This window comes from Piliocolobus tephrosceles, chromosome 4 (assembly GCF_002776525.5).
Source record: "Piliocolobus tephrosceles isolate RC106 chromosome 4, ASM277652v3, whole genome shotgun sequence".
Classification (NCBI taxonomy): Eukaryota; Metazoa; Chordata; class Mammalia; order Primates; family Cercopithecidae; genus Piliocolobus; species Piliocolobus tephrosceles.
In genome coordinates, this window is record NC_045437.1 from 168,165,221 (window position 1) to 168,183,774 (window position 18,554).

General features: G+C 36.2%; 1 pseudogene; it reads left to right on the forward strand.

Moving 5' to 3' along the window:
- LOC111530830 overlaps nt 1–18,554 on the forward strand; it is a 132,094-nt pseudogene that overhangs the window by 112,709 nt on the left and 831 nt on the right.

Genomic DNA, 18,554 nt, shown 5'->3' on the forward strand with positions numbered 1-18,554 from the left:
CAACCTTTAATTTAAGTGAATTTTTTTTAACACCATAGTGAGCTATACAAACATTCGCTATTATTATTATAATTATCATTATTCACAAGGCTCAATCAGGTTCTCTAAGCCAAAAGTTAGAACTATTGCTGATATATAATGATAAATTTCAAATGTTTCTGATACAGAAAAAGAAGTGTTTCTCCATGGACCTTATGAAAATTAATACTATTTTTTGGAAAATGAAACAAAAATCACATCTATAATTAAAATGAAAAGTTATTTGTATTTATATATCACTTAGCAAAATAAGTTTAAATAAAACAAATAAAACACAGTTCTCTGATAATACTCTTGTTAACTTTGCTAATATTCCAGGGAAGAAACAAAATATCTCTTATTTCTAAGTCAAAGTCAAATACGAATATTGACTTTCTCAATATAAAATGCTGTTTGCAAGCAAGGTAGCATTAAACTCTCACACATAATTTCAGGAACAAAATATTCAATTATTATCTGCATATTGTGGTATATATGCCATCTATACAATTTAAAAGACTGTTACTGCAACTTTTGATTACAAAATCTCTTTTCCTTATTTCCTGCAATAGGTTTGCATGTTAAGTTTTAATCATAATTATTCATATGACTTATAATGATGTATTATGTTTCTGTGCTACATTATTTATTTACCTGACAAAGAATTTGCTACTTTACCTTCTAGCCAGGGCAGTACAGGAAGACAGATTTTTTCTGAACTATAAATTGTTGAAAGTTCATCTGGTTACACATATGCTTTGTTTCATGATCACATGGTTACATTTGGGGCTTCTGTGGGAAATACTGTTGCAATACATGTTTTTTTTTTTTTTTTTTTTTTTTTTGGCTAATTTTTGGTAAGGAATCAAAGCATTCAATATCAATGCCAGAAGATATATTATCCTTCTTAGTTCAGTAAGAATTTATTTTAATTGGGCACATTTAGAAAATTTATGACAGGGAAAGTAAGGCTTGCTTCCAGAGAGCAAATACAAAACAGCAAATCAGAATTCAACTTGAAGTACTTTTTTAAAGTTTCTATTTATCTATTTTTTGAAAGTTTAAAAAAAATTCTTCAATTTCTGAAACAGTAATAGAAATAACTAACCCTGTAACTATACTTTTAAGTACTGAATAATGTTAATTTACTTAAACAGCCCAATAAACTTGTGTGTCTGTTTCCTACAGATAAGAAAACAGAAAAGTGTGTAAATAACTGGTACAAGGAAATTTAGACAAAAAGGAGTGAAGTCCAAATTTGAACATGGCTTTGGAGTCTGTTACCTCCTCTCTATATTACCTCCAAGTCAGTCGTTAGGAAACTAGTTTTTCATTCCCAATACTGTTGATGAAGTCCTCGTCACTTTCCTGATTTTTGAGTGATAGGTCTTAAAAATATTTGGATTTTAAAAGACTGCTTGATGGCTTAAATAATGGTTTATTCATCTGACTTCAGTGAATATAATAAGGCAAAATGAAAAAAATCAAGGCAGCTGAAAGGAAGCCATTTTTGTACAGGGGACACCCAGGGAGCATGCTCTGACCCATAAGTCATTCCTTAATTTTGCAGCTATTCTCTAGCTTTACGATTCTGAATTAGTTCTAAGTGCATTACCAAGAGAACTTTAATATTCCCCTCAGCTCTATTAAATTTTAGACAGGCATTTTGACTTTCGGTTGCTGACCTTCCTTTTCTTAGGGTATTTACCTAAGAAAATTTTCCTTTGTAAATTCTTTCTCTGATTCTTTGAGATGTAAATCTTCCCCTGGCCTCTTGCCAGCCTTACAACCCTGGAGTGCATTTCTCAAAGACCTTGAGGCCATCTCTTAGAAATATAATCAAGAGGCCGGGCACGGTGGCTCAAGCCTGTAATCCCAGCACTTTGGGAGGCCGAGGCGGGCGGATCACGAGGTCAGGAGATCGAGACCATCCTGGCTAACACGGTGAAACCCCGTCTCTACTAAAAATGCAAAAAAATTAGCCGGGCGAGATGGCGGGCGCCTGTAGTCCCAGCTTCTAGGGAGGCTGAGGCAGGAGAATGGCGTGAACCTGGGAGGCGGAGCTTGTAGTGAGCCGAGATCCGGCCACTGCACTCCAGCCTGGGCGACAGAGCGAGACTCCGTCTCAAAAAAAAAAAAAAAAAAAGAAAAGAAATATAATCAAGAAAGATAAGGCCACTGTCTTCTAGTCTCTGTGGAAGGGTAGGAGCCAATTAGCAAATACAGATGACCTAATCACATTAGCCAACTCCCCACTTCTCCATACCAAAGTCCTGTAGTACTTTTCCGTGAGCTCAACCCAGCATTTAAAAGTCTTCCTGCCTTTTGTTTCAGACAAGCCCTCTACCCTACTGCCATAGCCTTGACTCCTATTGCACTTGTCTTGAATAAAATCTTTCTTGTCATGTTTAACAAGTGTTCAGTACAACTTTTCTATTACGAGGTCAAGATATCCCTCTATATCTTTGGAGATGAGATCAAGATCCAGAGGTGGACTGTTTTTAAATAAATGTTTATGTATGTTGTTGACTGCTTTATATTGTTTTCTTTTTTCATTTTTAGTTATTAGCTAGTACTCTCTGATAATTTTTTTTTTTTAATGTGATCCAGCCTATGTAGACTCAGGCATAAAATCCAACATTAGTCAAATACAGTAAATCAGGATATGTTCCCAGGTGAAAGACATAACTTTTAGCTTTGTCATATTCAACAATTATTTGTATCTTTATATAAGCATCTCCATGTAACTATTAATAATAATAATGATTGCTAATGCACTAGGCACTTTTGAAGTGCTGGGTTTATAATGGAACAAGTGAGACAAATTCCCTGACTTCAAGGGGCTGGCATTCTATTTCGTTATTATGAGTAACAAAAACAAAAAGACCTCTGCTTCATATGATTTAAGAATGAGCAAAAATCCTAAGCTGAAAAAGATAAGCATTGGATCTTTGAGCATTTAAGATGTTTAGTAAATATATACAATTAGGAATAGGGTTTAACGTTTCAAAAAAGCACATTTTCTACAGAAGGTCATTAACTGCTGATTCACACTTTGTCGATGATGATATTTAGCTCTGGCTTGACATGATTTGCCCTCTGCAAATCCTTAGAGCTGCTAAATGGAGCAGAATGCTGAGCTGATTGAGGAACAGAAATCTTTCAGTAAGGTTTTTGAGGCGATACACACACATACATAGTATTGGGTGAGGAAAAAAAAGAAAACAAATTCTGTCTGGGGCAAGAAAAATTGAGAAATTTGTTAAGAGTTTACACAAAAATCAAATGTTTTACAATCTATGATATTTTCCTGATGGTATTTTACTTAGCATATAAAATGTCCCTATAGTTTTCTTTCTTATGTATTTACATCAGCATTTTATTTCTTTATCTTGCTATAGAAGACTTAATTTATTTAAATGTTACTGTATTTTTGAATTGTGATACCATTATATTGCCATGTCAATAATGGTACTTATTTTTATTGCTGTCCTAAAGGTAATACATGCTCATTACTGAATGTATTACGAACAGAATGTGGGTACAATTTCTGGGTAACATTCCAAAGATCTCATTTCTGTGACTTGATCAGGTACTTTAAAAACTGTAATAATCAGAATAAGCACAACTATATTGGTTTCTGAGTGTTAAATAATGAGAAAAGACAAATCTGAAACAAACTTTTTTTCAGGAAAAAAAAATCTGTTAGAGGAATTCTAACAGAATTCTAACAGCCATAAGCTTTAAATTAAATCTTGTTACCAACAGGAAAGTTATAGCCTATTGATTGTCTTAGCCATTAATTCACTCAAGGCATCATTTCAGTCTCTATAGAATTTAGCTGTTTTAATTTACTTATCAAAGCTAAGGACAATCAGTGTCCTTTACCCTTTCACTAGGCAAATCAACAGAGTAATTTTCTCTAATCAGATACTATTGAATTGCAAAGAAACAAATCTCATAGCATCCTGGCTGGTCAATTCACATAAACAACCAGCAAACAGACAAATCTCTTAATAAAACCATTATTTTAGTTTCATAAGGGTGATTGAAAATATGGTAAAACCATTGATTTCCACACCATAACACCACTGGCCATCTAATTCTTTTTTATTTTGCTTCTGTGTGTATGTCTTCATGTTTCTGTGTGTTACAGCAGTAACAGTTAAAAAGTGGCAGTATGTTGAATTGCCCATTATGTCTAAATATTGAATTTGATGCCAGTGAAATTCAACTTCTGTGACAAAGAAAACACAACCTTTACTCAGGTATGCAAATCTAAATCCCCTGTTGAAATTCCAGCATTAGTTCTTTCTTGAACTTTCTCTGAACATTATTATCCTATTGCTCTTGATCTAACCACATTACCAAGTAAATTAATGCATGCTTGAGGTTTTAGTTCCATCAAGGAGATATGCACTATTCTATCCAGCCTTGGGCCTCCTCAAATATCAGCCTTCTCATGTTATAATTATTCTTAAAGGAAATAACAAGATATCTTTTTTACATACCCTACATTTATATAACTGGGAAAATATGCTCATATATATTATCTTGTTTTACATTTGAAATACGCTGAATTTAGTGGTAAAGGTAGTATTTTTTTCCTAATGTGTCATCTAATTAGATGACCTAATATTGCCTCAAGCCTAACATCAACAAAATTAACCTCACTTTCCTACCCTCCCCATTGCTTCCTCTCAGAAATCCAGGCTAGCCACCTCAGCTGCCTTCTCTGCCTTCTACCTGTTCTGTGAGAACATCCTACTGTTTGTTTGACATGGCTCTTGAATCTGTACCTTCTCTACTTCCACATCCCTTCCCCATTTTTGCTCTTCATCATTGCATAGTTAACTCACTCTAACAACTTCCAGATGGTTTCCTTACTAGATTTTTTTCTCTTCATACAGCATACTAAAACCAAGCCATCTTCCTAGTCTGAGAATTTCAGCAGCAGACAAGCTCAAAGAAAATCACTGTTTTCCCATTTTCCTTTGTATAAATCCAAACTCCTCCTAGGCATCTAAGGAACTTTATTCTCTGGCCCAGCTTGCATTTCTCACTTTATTATCTTTTACTATATCCCAACACGGCCTCCTGAGTTCAGTCAGATTTGACTCTTTAGTATTGGCCTTACATACTGCTTTCATTCTGACACCTGGGTTTTGGCATATGATGTCTGACACTTCACAAAGTCTGTTCTTAACCATACTATAAAGCCGAAGTCTATTCCCACTTTCTCAAATCCTTCCAGCCAAAACTTAACTCCTCTTCTGAACCTTAATTTTTGTACTGTAATGGTCAGCTCTTTGTTTTTCTTTACTCTGTCTCACTACATTCACATAGAGGTCATATTGTAAATGCCATTTTTTTTCCTGTGCAGTGTGAACCATCTGAATTGTATTGTTTTTGATAGTTAGATTCTGTTTTGTGGGGCAGCAGGAAAATTATTTTTCCTTTTACTTTCTTCCTTTTGCCTAAACTTCTGTGAATGGTTAAACTTTAACCTGCTGTACAGACACTCAGATTGGCATGTAGATGGTGAGAGCTCTGCATTTGGTTTCTTTCACTGTGAATTTTTGGTGACTAGTAACCTCTGCTTCTCAAACTAACAGTTCATCTCAAGTTCTAAATACAAGCATCATGGCAGCTTGGGACTGCAAGGTAGTGTGGTCTACCATGAGTAAACAAATTATTTCATATGGCCAATATATCCACAAATATCAATAAAATGCTTTGTTTTCCTTTTAAAGTTGATAGACAATTTTACAATGAGTGTTCTTTGTTTCTGTTTTGAGACGAAGTCTCACTCTGTCACCTAGTGCAGTGAGTGTCACTGCAGCGTCACCGAGTGCAGTGGCGTGATCTTGGCTCACTGCAAGCTCCGCCTCCTGGGTTCAAGCGATTCTCCTGCCTCAGCCTCCTGAGTAGCTGGGACTACAGGCGCCCGCCACCGCGCCCGGCTAGTTTTTTTGTATTTTCAGTAGAGACGGGGTTTCACTATGATAGCCAGGGTGGTCTCGATCTCCGGACCTCGTGATCCGCCTGCCTCGGCCTCCCAAAGTGCTGGGATTACAGACGTGAGCCACCGCGCCCGGCCCACAGTGAGTGTTATTTTAAGATAATTACTGAACATGTCAAGGGGCTAAGGTTGACATTAAGCCTCATACATGAGATCATTGACTAAAACAACAACAAAAAAACATAACTAAAAACCTTCATTATAACATTTAGTCTCTGAAAGAGGAAGAACAGGAGTCATGAGCAGAGACTTATGGGGATCATCATTTTCAATCTTCTGGTAAAGTAGCTTAAGGAGATGATACTTGTTGATAACACAAAGCACCATTTTTTAAGGAATACATTAAAATAAAAATAAGTTTCTAACAAAGTCCATTTTTTATAACATACATCAAAAAAAAAGAAACTACTCTGTCAAGTGCCACAAAACTGACATGACTTGCACTGATTCAAGCACTCGGTCTGGAGGTTGAAAAGGTACCAGTGAGAAGTGTGGCGCTGGGCTTTATGAAAGCATAAAGCCCAGTAAGCTTCCTAAGTGGCATGTTCTTAGCAAGTGCTATGGACTACAAAATCAAAATCAAGGCTTTTGTTTGTTTGTTTGTTTTGTTTTTTTGAGACATTGACTTTCATTTGAAGGCAACTATTTTCCTCAATTCTATTCCTTTTTCTAATACTTTTCTTGGGTAATAAAATACATATAACATAACATTTCTCATTTTAACCATTTTAAAGTATGCGATTCAGTGGCATATAGTAAATTCAGTGTTGTGCAGCTATCACCTCTGTCTGGCTTCAGAATATTTTCATCAACCATAAAGGAAACCCTGGAACCCAGGCAGCTATTCCTTATTTTCTTCTCCACCCAGCCCCTGCCACCACTCACCTGATTATTATCTACATAGATTCACCTATTTGGATGTTTCATATAGACAAAGTCATGCAATATGTGACTTTCTGTGTCTAACTTATTTAACTAGTATCATGTTTTCAGATTCATTCATGTGGTACTGAAATGGCTTCATTGTCTGGGGTAACACCTGAGGTTTGTTGTTTCACGGCCATGGAGAACAAGGATGTGGACACATAAAGAGTGAGGTTGAGACTGGAAGTTTAATAGGTGAAAGAAAGAGAATAGCTCTCTGCTGCAGAGAGGGGACTCAGAAAAATGGGTTGCTGAATCCTTGGTGAAATGCAGGGGGTCTTACTGATGAGCTGGTGAGGAGGCAGTGTCTGATTTACATAGGGCATGAAAAACTGGTTAGATCACCAGGTGTGTTATTTGCCTCGGGTGCAAATCTCTGGTAGTCTCCACCCTCATCTTTTATTATGCAGGAGGTTCCCTGCCTGAGCTTTGCCATGTTGCCCATTTCTTTGTTCCTGTACACATGGCGACACAAAGGAAAGATGTAGCCTCCATGTTGGATATGCCTCACCCTGAGATAGCCCTTTTCTATTGGTGCAGCTGCCAGGATTACCCCATGCAAGCTTCTAGCTTGCTTATTTATATTTGCAGCTCCATTTTTCAGGCTGCTCTTCGTTAGAATAGAAATGCTTTTGGGGGCTGCTTTTTGTTAGAAGGGAAGCTTTGCTGAGGACTCTTTTGCCCTCACAATCTGCCTAAATAATTTCTTTCTACCTCCCGTATCAGTAGCATATACTAGTACTTTATTCTTTTTATGACTGAACATATTCCATTTTTTGCTGTTACCACATTTTGTTTATTCATTCATTAGTTGATGAAATTTTCAGTTTTTCTTTCTTTTTGGCTATTGTGAACAGTCCTGCTCTGAACATTTGCGGATAAGTATTTGTTTAGACATTTGTTTTTTATTCTTTTGGGTATATCTAGGAATGGAATTCCTAGGTCATATGGTAATTCTCCATTTAACTTATTAAGGAACAATCAAACTGTTTTCTACAGTGGCTAAATCATTTTACATTCCCATTAGCAATGTGTTACAGTTCTAATTTCTCTACATCATCATCAACACTTGTTATTTTCTATTAAAAATGTTTTATTTTTATTATAGCTATCCTAGTATGGGAAATTCTGTGGTTTTGATTTGCATTTTTCTAATGTCTAATGACACTGAAAATTTTTTCATGTGTTTGTTGGCCATTTGTATATCTTCCTATGCCTAATACTTTACATTGATCCTATGATTCTAATACTTTTAATCTATAGCATAATTCAACCTATATCCTCCCAAGGATTATCTATAGGCTAATGCTAAAAGATGTTTTTTAAAAAATTCTTACGGTTAGGGAAAAAGACTATCCATATAATTTAGTAAACTGCTTAGTTTCTAATTTTTGGCTAATTTTTAATGTAACATTTATTAGTAAATGTTTGCTCTTCAAACAGCATGAGATTAAAAAGTACGTAAGATATGTTTACCTGAAAAGAAATCATTAACTTTCTTCTAGAATTATTTCCAAACTGTGTCTCATTTGTAATTTATTGGAATAGCAAAGTTCATTAAGGAGATGAAAGTACAATATATCTGATTGTTTTGGGCCTATTATATTCTTTAGGTGATCTCCAAGTAAGGTTCCAGTATCTTGCCTTTTCTCCCCATTTTAAATAACTTTTCTTCACTAAATTCAGTAAACTAGTGGGTAGCTGGGTGTTGGGGTTCTGAGAGGACAATATCTTCTCTAAAAATTGCGTCATTAGATTTTCTCACCCCATAGTTCTCGCCTGTTCTATTGCTGTCATTCACATCTCTATCCTTTTAGCCAGAAACAGGTTTTCCTACTCATTGAGTTTATTATTCTATCCAAAAAAGTGAGACAAACTGTCTCATTCCATTGTGATGACTCTTTTTCCTAAGACCTTACTTAATTATCTCTCTTGAAGCTTTTTTTTTCTTTCATCCAACACTTAACAAATTAGAAAGAGCCCAAGAGCCTGGTGAAGTGAGGGTATTTCAGCTTTGTGTTGGGGCATAGGGAGGAGTAGGGGGCACGGAGTTGCTGTAGGCAATTGTGGGGCACAGCTTTAACTACACTGATTCTCTCTAGGATTCATTTAAAATGAAAAAGGAGCAGCTGAATTATCCTTCTGCCTGCTCCAGGCTGTTTTTTGTTTACACCCTGAGTTTTATAATGATTATAAGTATCCACTACTTTTTTTTTCTTTTTCTTTTTTGAGACAGAGTCTTACTCTGTCGCCTGGATGGAGTACAGTGGGGCAATCTCTGCTCACTGCAACCTCCACCTCCTGGATTCAAGCAATTCTCCCGCCTCAGCCTCCCGAGTAGCTGGGATTACAGGCACCCACCATCACACCCAGCTAATTTTTGTATTTTTAGTAGAGACGAGGTTTCACCATGTTGGCCAGGATGGTCTTGATCTCTCGACCTCATGATCTGCCTGCCTTGGCCTCCCAAAGTGCTGGTACTATAGACGTGAGCCACCATGCCCAGCCGTATCCACCGCCTTCAAAAGAAAAACATATTGAGTGTGACTATTGTTTCAAAGAAAACTTTTAGTAACTTGTCCCCAAGTGGATTCCTATCTCACTTTCATGGTACTAGAGGATAATCATAATTGAGTGTACTTGCCATAAATAACAATGTATGTTTGCTGAATATAATACAGCTGCACACCTCAAAAGGGGAAGCAAATTTTATTTGTTATATTTGAAACTTTCTAATTGTACAAAAAAGTCCCATAGATAATTATTGCAGTTAATTAACTGTGGCTGTAATAGGCTATGTTGCAGAGCAATTAGCCACTTCACTGTCATATGACAGAGCAGAGGAGGGCAAAAAATGCTGTCATTGTAATTATTCAAAGTTATCGTAGAGAATACTTGTCTATATTGCATGTTTAAAATGACCCTGCATCAACATAAGCAAATTAGTGATGCCTGTTTTACTCAACCAAATTTATTTAAAACTTTGAGGCAACCCTAATAAAATTAGACAAACCTAAAAATGATAAGCAACCCTATATGCTATTAAAAGCAAGTTATTGAAAAAAAAATTAATATTCATTAGGGTTACTTCCAGAGAATGGAACTTAGAAAATTTCACTTTCTTGTTTGTTTCATAGAGAAAAAAAATATATATAATTATTTATATATTGAAGAAAATTAATTAGTGTTAGAAACAAATTGGTAAATATATAAAGAATTTGCTACTATTCAAAGTTCACTCTTTGAATTTTGCTTTACATTGGCTATAGAAACAAATAATTAAGGAAGAAATCCCTGACGGGAATTAACTCTGACAGATGGTCATACACTGAAGTTTATATTTACCACTTCCATGCTTGGAAAGTGCTTTCTTTTAGAATTATTTCCAAACTGTGACTCATTTGTAATTTACTAGAAAAGACAAAGTATAGCAAAGTTCATTAAGGAGATGAAAGTACAATATACCTGATTGTTTTGGGCATAGTCTTTAGGTGATCTCCAAGCAAAAGAATTATATGTGTTGTGATTAAAGGTTATTAAAACAGAGCCAAGTAGTATATTCCATGGAGACTTGTTTTATAATTGTGTCTTTGGAACAAATCAGTCAAAGTCTTATATCAGGATCTTTACCAAAGTTCTCTGGTGTTCTTCAGAGACAGGGTGTGTTGAACACCAGTTTCTCCAGTGGACGGCCAGCAGAGAAAGGAACGGGAATGCACTGAAAAATACTTTTGCTTGCAGGGTAAGGCGTGTTCTTCACAGTGACAAAATTTGTGCTGCTTTACTTGTTTCTGCTTCCTGAAACCTTACATACAATAGTGCTCTTTAAAAAGAGGAACAAAAAGACACTGTGAATGTGAAGGGCTTGTTAATGTTGCCCATTTACTCAGTCATTGATTCAACAGGCATTTTTTTTTTTTTTCACCATCTACATTGGATTAGAAACGTTAGAAATTAGTACATCATATTTTCTCAAGGTGTTTCCTCAAGGAGCTCACAGTCTAGTAAAGTGATGGACTCAAATAAGTACATCAGTATTTTGGTTTCTAATAAATGTATGCATAAAGGGTGTTCTAATGGGGTATAAAGGAAGGAGTGGCCATTTTTGGGTAGGGATGACCTTATAGGAAAATAAAAAGAATGTATTTGTTCATTAATTCAACAACTCTTTAAAGATTGCATGATATTTTCCAGGCTAGAGATATAGTAACGAGCATGACAAAATCCTTGTTCTCTGGAAACGTACAGTGTTGTGAAAAGTGGATGGTTATCACCAGCAGACAAGGAGGAGAAGAGCATATTTCAGATGAAAGCACAGGGGCTTTGTGTATGTACTGGATTTTAGTCACATGCCTGTCCTACCCACCTGTCACTTCTAGCTTAAACTGCTAAATTCCCCACTACCTCACCACCCCCTGCCCCTACCACACACAGAGAAATAATGCTCACGTATTTTTGTGTATAAAGGAAGATATTGGTAATTAAGTGGAGAAACAAAGATGTGAGACAATCAACACGTGGTTTGACTACAGAGTTAAAGTTTTGCCAGGTAGTGAGGAAATGGGCTAGATTTTTTGTTAACTCAATGACGTAGAATCATCAGTTGGCCCTGGAGTCGAGAGGACATTGTATACTCTGGATGGTGATCATGTTGTTCCATGTGCAAGATGAGCTGAATAGAGAAATCATGTCAACAAAATTAAAAAAAAAAAAAAATGTAGCAGACTCAGACAGAAATTAGAGACCATGTATAAATTTGCCAACTTCATAAAGACTTTCTAATTCGGAGTTTACTCTTCACGGCATGAATTGTACTTCCAATATCAGATTCTATGACCTATTAATACCTTTGTCACAATTGTCTTCCATTTTCAGCTTGGCCGTCTACACTATTCTATGATCAGGATGAGCATTCAATTCAAAATACACATTAGAGCGCTTTCAGTGGGTTTCTGTTGCTGTGTATCCAAAAGTAGCAAGTGGTGTTGGGGTATCTTTCTTTAGGCAGTTTTGCAAGGCTAAAAAATAGTGTGAGTAAACAAAGCACAGGAAGTAGACCTGAGACTGGAAAGAAAGCCAGGGACAGAACACGAATAGTTTTGTATACCATGGTTCAAGGTTTAGCTTTATAATCTAAACAATGGAAATCACTGCAGACCTCCAGAAAAAGGAGTGGTATGATCAGGTTGCATTATAAAAAGATCACTTGAGAAATTTAGAGAGCTTATAAATGGAGACAGAGCAAGGCCTCTTAGGAAACTATGAGAATATCATTAGTACAAGATATTAAGAATCTGTAGTAAGGCAGTAGGTATGGAAATAGATATTTAACATATCAATGTTGTGAAATTTATAAGACTTGGACATTGATTTCAAAAAAAGAAGGAATGACAGATTAATGACTGATACATGCCAATGCTTCATCAGTAAGGGAAATCCTAGAAGTAGTGGTACAAAGAATTAGTGAAGTTGGGGAGATATTAGTGAAGTAGTCTTCTTGTCTGAGGTATTACCCAAAGTTCTTTGTCTCACGACCAAGAAGAATAAGGGGCATGGTCACCGAGGGTGAGTTTGAGTGAAAGTTTAATAAGCGAGAGAGAAAAGCTCTCCACTGTGGGGAGGGGCCCAAGGAAGGTCGACATTTCACAGTTGAGTACAAAGACTTTTATGCAAAAGTGAATGGGGTGGAGTGTTTCATTTGCATAAGGTGGAAAAACCAGTTAGGACTGGGTGTTTTATTTGCATAAAGCAGAAATTTACAACAGCTTCACCCTGCCCCTCTAGTGAGCATGTGGGTCCTTATCCTGAGTTACTCCATTGTTTTATTTCCCTTACTACACATGTATCAGCAGATGGAATTTACCACTGTGGACATGTTTGGTTTGTGTAAATCCTCTGATCTGTGCAGCTGCAAGCATGTCTTAAGGAAGTCCCCTGTGTAAGTTCCCTTATCTGAGTATGCCCAAAAAGGAGAAGAATGTGCTCACTGAAGCCCACTGTGTATGGACAGAACTCACTGGTTGTAGAAAAGACAAAGGTATTATTATTATTATTATTGTTATACTTTAAGTTCTGGGATACATATGCAGAACATGCAAGTTTGTTACATAGGTATACACGTGCCGTGATAGTTCACTGCACCCATCAACCCATCATCTACATTAGGCATTTCTCCTAATGCTATCCTTCCCCTAGTACCCACCCCCTGTCAGGCCCCGGTGTGTGATGTTCCCTTCCCTGTGTCCATATGTTCTCACTGTTCAACTCGACTTATGAGTGAGAACATGCGGTATTTGGTTTTCTGTTCCTGTGTTAGTTTGCTGAGAATGATAGTTTCCAGTTTCATCCATGTCCTGCAAAGGACATGAACTCATCCTTTTTATATGGCTCCATAGTATCCATGGTGTATATGTGCCACATTTTCCTAATCCAGTCTATCACTGATGGGCATTTGGGTTGGTTCCAAGTCTTTGCTATTGTGAACAGTGTTGCAGTAAACATACGTGTGCATGTGTCTTTGTAATAGAATGGTTTGTAATCCTTTGGATATATACCCAGTAATGGGAGTGCTGGGTCAAATGGTATTTCTAGTTCTAGATCCTTGAGGAGTCACCATACTGTCTTTCACAATGGTTGAACTAATTTACACTACCATCAACAGTGTAAAAGTGTTCCTTTTTCTCCACATCTTCTCTAGCATCCGTTGTTTCCTGACTTTTAGTGATCGTTGTTCTAACTGGTATGAGATGGACTCTCATTGTGGTTTTGATTTGCATTTCTCTAATGACCAGTGATTATGAGTTTTTTTTCATGTGTTTGCTGGCCACATAAATGTCTTCTTTTGAGAAGTGTCTGTTCATATCCTTCGCCCACTTTCTGATGGGGTTATTTGTTTGTTTTTTTTCTTGTAAATTTAAATTCTTTGTAGATTCTGGATATTAGCCCTTTGTCAGATGGGTAGATTACAAAAATTTTCTTCGATTCTGTAGGTTGCCTGTTCACTCTGATGATAGTTTCTTTTGCTGTTTAGAAGTTCTTTAGTTTAATTAGATCCCATTTGTCAAATGTTTGCTTTTGTTGCCATTGCTTTTGGTGTTTTATTCATGAAGTCTCTGCCCATGCCTATGTCCTGAATGGTATTGCCTAGGTTTTATTCTAGGGTTTTTATAGTTTTAGGTCTTACATGTAAGTCTTTAGCCCACCTTGATGTAAGGAAGGGATCCAGTTTCAGTTTTCTGCATATGGCTAGCCTGTTTTCCCAACACAGTTTATTAAATAGGGAATCCTTTCCCCCATTGCTTGTTTTTGTCGGGTTAGTCAAAGACCAGATGGTTATAGATGTGTGGTGTTATTTCTGAAGCCTCTGTTCTGTTCCATTGGTCTATGTATCTGTTTTGGTACCAGTACCATGCTGTTTTGGTTACTGTAGCCTTGTTGTATAGTTTGAAGTCAGGTAGTGTGATGCCTCCAGCTTTATTCTTTTTGCTTAGGATTCTCTTGGCTATACAGGCTCTTCTTTGGTTCCATATGAAATTTAAAGTAGATTTTTCTAATTCTGTGAAGGAAGTCAGTGGTAGCTTGATGGGGATAGCATTTAATCTATAAATTACTTTGGGCCATATGGCCATTTTCATGACACTGATTCTTCCTATCCATGAGCATGGAATGTTTTTCCATTTGTTTTTGTGCTTTCTTATTTTCTTGAGCAGTGGTTTGTAGTTCTCCTTGAAGAGGTCCTTCACATCCCTTGTAAGTTGTATCCCCAGGTATTTTATTCTCTTTGAAGGAATTGTGAATGGGAGTTCACTCATGATTTGGCTCTCTGTTTTGTCTATTATTGGTTTATAGGAATGCTTGTGATTTTTGCACATTGATTTTTTATCCTGAGACATTGCTGAAGCTGCTCATCAGCTTGTGGAGATTTTGTGCTGAAACGATAGGATTTTCTAAATATACAATCATGTGATGTGCAAACAGAGATAATTTGACTCTCTCTCTTCCTATTTGAATATCGGTTATTTCTTTCTCTTGCCTGATTGCTGTGGCCAGAACTTCCAATACTACCTTGAATGGGAGTGGTGAAAGAGGGCATCCTTGTCTTGTGCCAGTTTTCAAAGGGAATGCTTCTGAAATCGTGGCAGTAATTAATAGCCTACCAACCAAAAAAAGCCTCGGATCAGACGGATTCACAGCCGAATTCTACTAGAGGTATAAAGAAGACTTGGTACCATTCCTTCTGAAATTATTCCAAACAAGAGAAAAAGAGGGGATCCTCCCTAATCATTTTATGAGGCCAGTATAATCCTGATACCAAAACCTGGCAAAGACACAACAACAACAATAAAAGGAAAATTCAGGCCAATATCCCTGATGAACATTGATGCGAAAATCCTCAATAAAATACTGGCAAACCAAATCCAGCAGACATAAAAAGCTTACCCACCACGATCAAGTCAGCTTCATCCTTGGGATGCAAGGCTGGTTCAGCATACACAAATCAATAAATGTAATCCATCACATAAACATTACCAATGACAAAAACCTCATGATTATCTCAATAGATGCAGAAAAGGTCTTCAATAAAATTCAACACCTCTTCATGCTAAAAACTATCAATAGGCGAGGTATTGGTGGAACATATCTCAAAAGAGTAAGAGATGTTTATGACAAACTCACAGTCAATATCATACTGACTGAACAAAGGTCTTTTTATGGTAGACTTTGCTTCCTTATCTGTGCTTGCAGGTTGGTTTTTCAGGCTGCTCTTTGTTGGAAAGAATTCTACTGAGGATCTACCCTAACTGCCTCCATAGCTGCCTTCCTTTCCCTCTCTTTTGGTGTGGGATTTTGCTTTAGCAGTACTTGTGAGATCATAAAGTATTTGTTTTTCTGTGTCTGCCTTATTTTACTTAGTGTTATGTCCTCAAGATACATCCATATTACTGCAAATGGCAGAAATTCATTCTTTTCGAAGGATAAATAATATTGTGTGTGTGTGTGTGTTTATTACCATTCCTCTGTCAATGAACATTCAGGTTGTTTTCATAACTTGGCTATTGTGAATAATGTTGCCATGAACATGGGGGTGCAGATATCTCTTTGAAATGAAGATTTTATTTCCTTTACATATATATATATATACCCAGAGGAGGGATTGCCGGATCATATGTTATTTCTATTTTTTACTTTTGGGGAACTCTCCAGGCTGTTTTCCATAATGGCTATACCAATTTACATTTCCATCAACAGCGTATAAGTTTTTCTTTCCTCCACATCGTTACCAGCACTTATCTTTGTCTTTTTGCTAATGGTGATTCTACAGTTACACAAGATGAGTGAGTTATGTAGCTCTAATATACAAGATGGTGGTTATGGTTAACAATAGTGTATTGTATATTTAAAATTTTCTGAGAGGATAAACCTTAAGTGTTGTTACCACACAGAAAAAGAGAGAAGAAAAGAAAATGGTATCTGAGTTGATAGATACATTAATCAGCTTGATTATGACAATAATTTCATAATGTATACATTATATATCAAGACATCATGTTGTAAGCCTTAAACACATAGAGTTCCTATTTGTAAAAAGAAAAAATCTGGTAATTGAACATTAGATGTAAATTTCCCTAAGCCTTACATCTTTTTAATCAACTTGATGAAGACATTCTAAGTACAATGGAGGTCTCTGTGTTAAGTGTAATGTAATGTAAATTCTTGACCAGATGGTTTTACAAAGGTAACATTCATTTTTCAAAATTAAACAACTGACATATTAAATGCCCCCATAATTGGCTTGCAATCTTAATAAAGAGCAGAATTCAACATAGGGATTTCAGCAGGGATGTACAGCTGGGTAATGAACACTTCCTAAGATCATTGTTATTGAGTTATACCTACACTTATTTTGTCCTTTTAAAAATTATTATAGCTGTCATTTGGAGACTTTATGCCACAGACAGGGTAACAAATTCATATGTATTATTTAAATTGTCCTAATAATTATTCTCTGAAGCAGCTTTTAATATCTCCATTTTACTGTTGAGAAAACATAGACACATTGAGCTTCAAGTTCAATAACTTGCCAAAGGTCATAGTATCTATTTAAGCTGAGATCTGAGGCCACTTCTGTCTGACTCCATAGTCTGTGCAAGGAACAGTTATGTTGCATATTGCCTTCCAAATACCAAACAACAGGTGAATGAAGAATGCACAGCTCTCTATAGGATTGAACCTGCCCATCTACCATTTATGTTCTTCAGTTCTCTCACATTCCAGACAAGTTTTCTGGTGACTCTGTGGGCTGGGTAACAGTGGGTAGGGTGGCAAGAAAGAAGATGCCATGGTGGAAAAGCAGATTTAGGAGCAGAGAATCAAATGGTTATGTCTTTCTCCTTTTTAGCTTCTGTGGCAGCAACTACTGAACCTTGGTATTAACCCAAGCAGCATATGAGAACAGGAGGCCATGTGTGGCTGGTTCAACCTCCCGGTGTCAGAAGAAAGACTCAGTGTGAGGGACTGTTTATTTTTGAGAGGTGAGATCACAAGACACAGATTTGAGACCAGCTTTTTGATTTATATTGCAAGTAAGACCAATTTTTCCTTGCTGCAAATAAGAGAAAAGTCACTTTTTATTAATAGGGCACAGAGCAAATCTTAAGTAGTTAATGTTAGTAACATCCTAGGAAACCTTTGCAAATGCCATCTCTTAGCTTGTTCTCCAAATGTAAAGGTTAGAAATCATTTCAGGAAGCATGGTCACACATTATAAATAACTTCTCCTTCCGTTTAAGCTGCTATAAATTTATATACATAATTCACTGTTTTTCATTAAAGAATAATGCCAAGAGAAGAAAATAACAGGTTAAAAAAGTGATCTAATGCTGGAGAGGAAGCAAGAAACCAGGCCTGGACATCTTTCTAGACGTAGAGTGGGCCCTTTCTAGACAGAATATTCCATGTTGTTTGGGTAGTTTGCTTTGGGGCAGAATATAGGTTACCTGGTCAATACTGTAACTATTTAGCCACAGGGGGCTGTTTGGATTAAAATTAAATTCAACTAGAAATTTAATTCCTTAGTTATACTAGAAATCAAAAACCAGAACACAGATGAAAAAAACAGTAATGAGTAGGAGGGAGTAGTCTTCTATATTAAAGAATGTTGCTTAATTAGCCCTGCCTTTTGTATTTAGATAGTGTCAAATATCTTTGATGTAAACTTCCTTCATATTCATTTATTTCCAACTATTTCTTTAAAAATTAAAATCTGCCTCTATCTGTATTTTTTTCTTTTCCTTTAAGCTAAGACAAAACACTTTGGAAGGGTGCCAAGTACTATGAACATCTATTCATTCATCTATCCATCCATCTACCCAGCTATTGTCTATGTTTCTAGAAATTTCTTTAGCTTCATAAATGTGTGAAAAAGTAAATAATGGTAATGAACTATATTCTATTCACCATCTAAATATTTTGGATTGAAATAAGTACCCTGTTATAATATAGGATATGTGTCTCTGTAAGCATTATCAAATGATGTATGAAGTTAAATCTATAAATAATATATATTTAATATAAATCTATAAATAATATA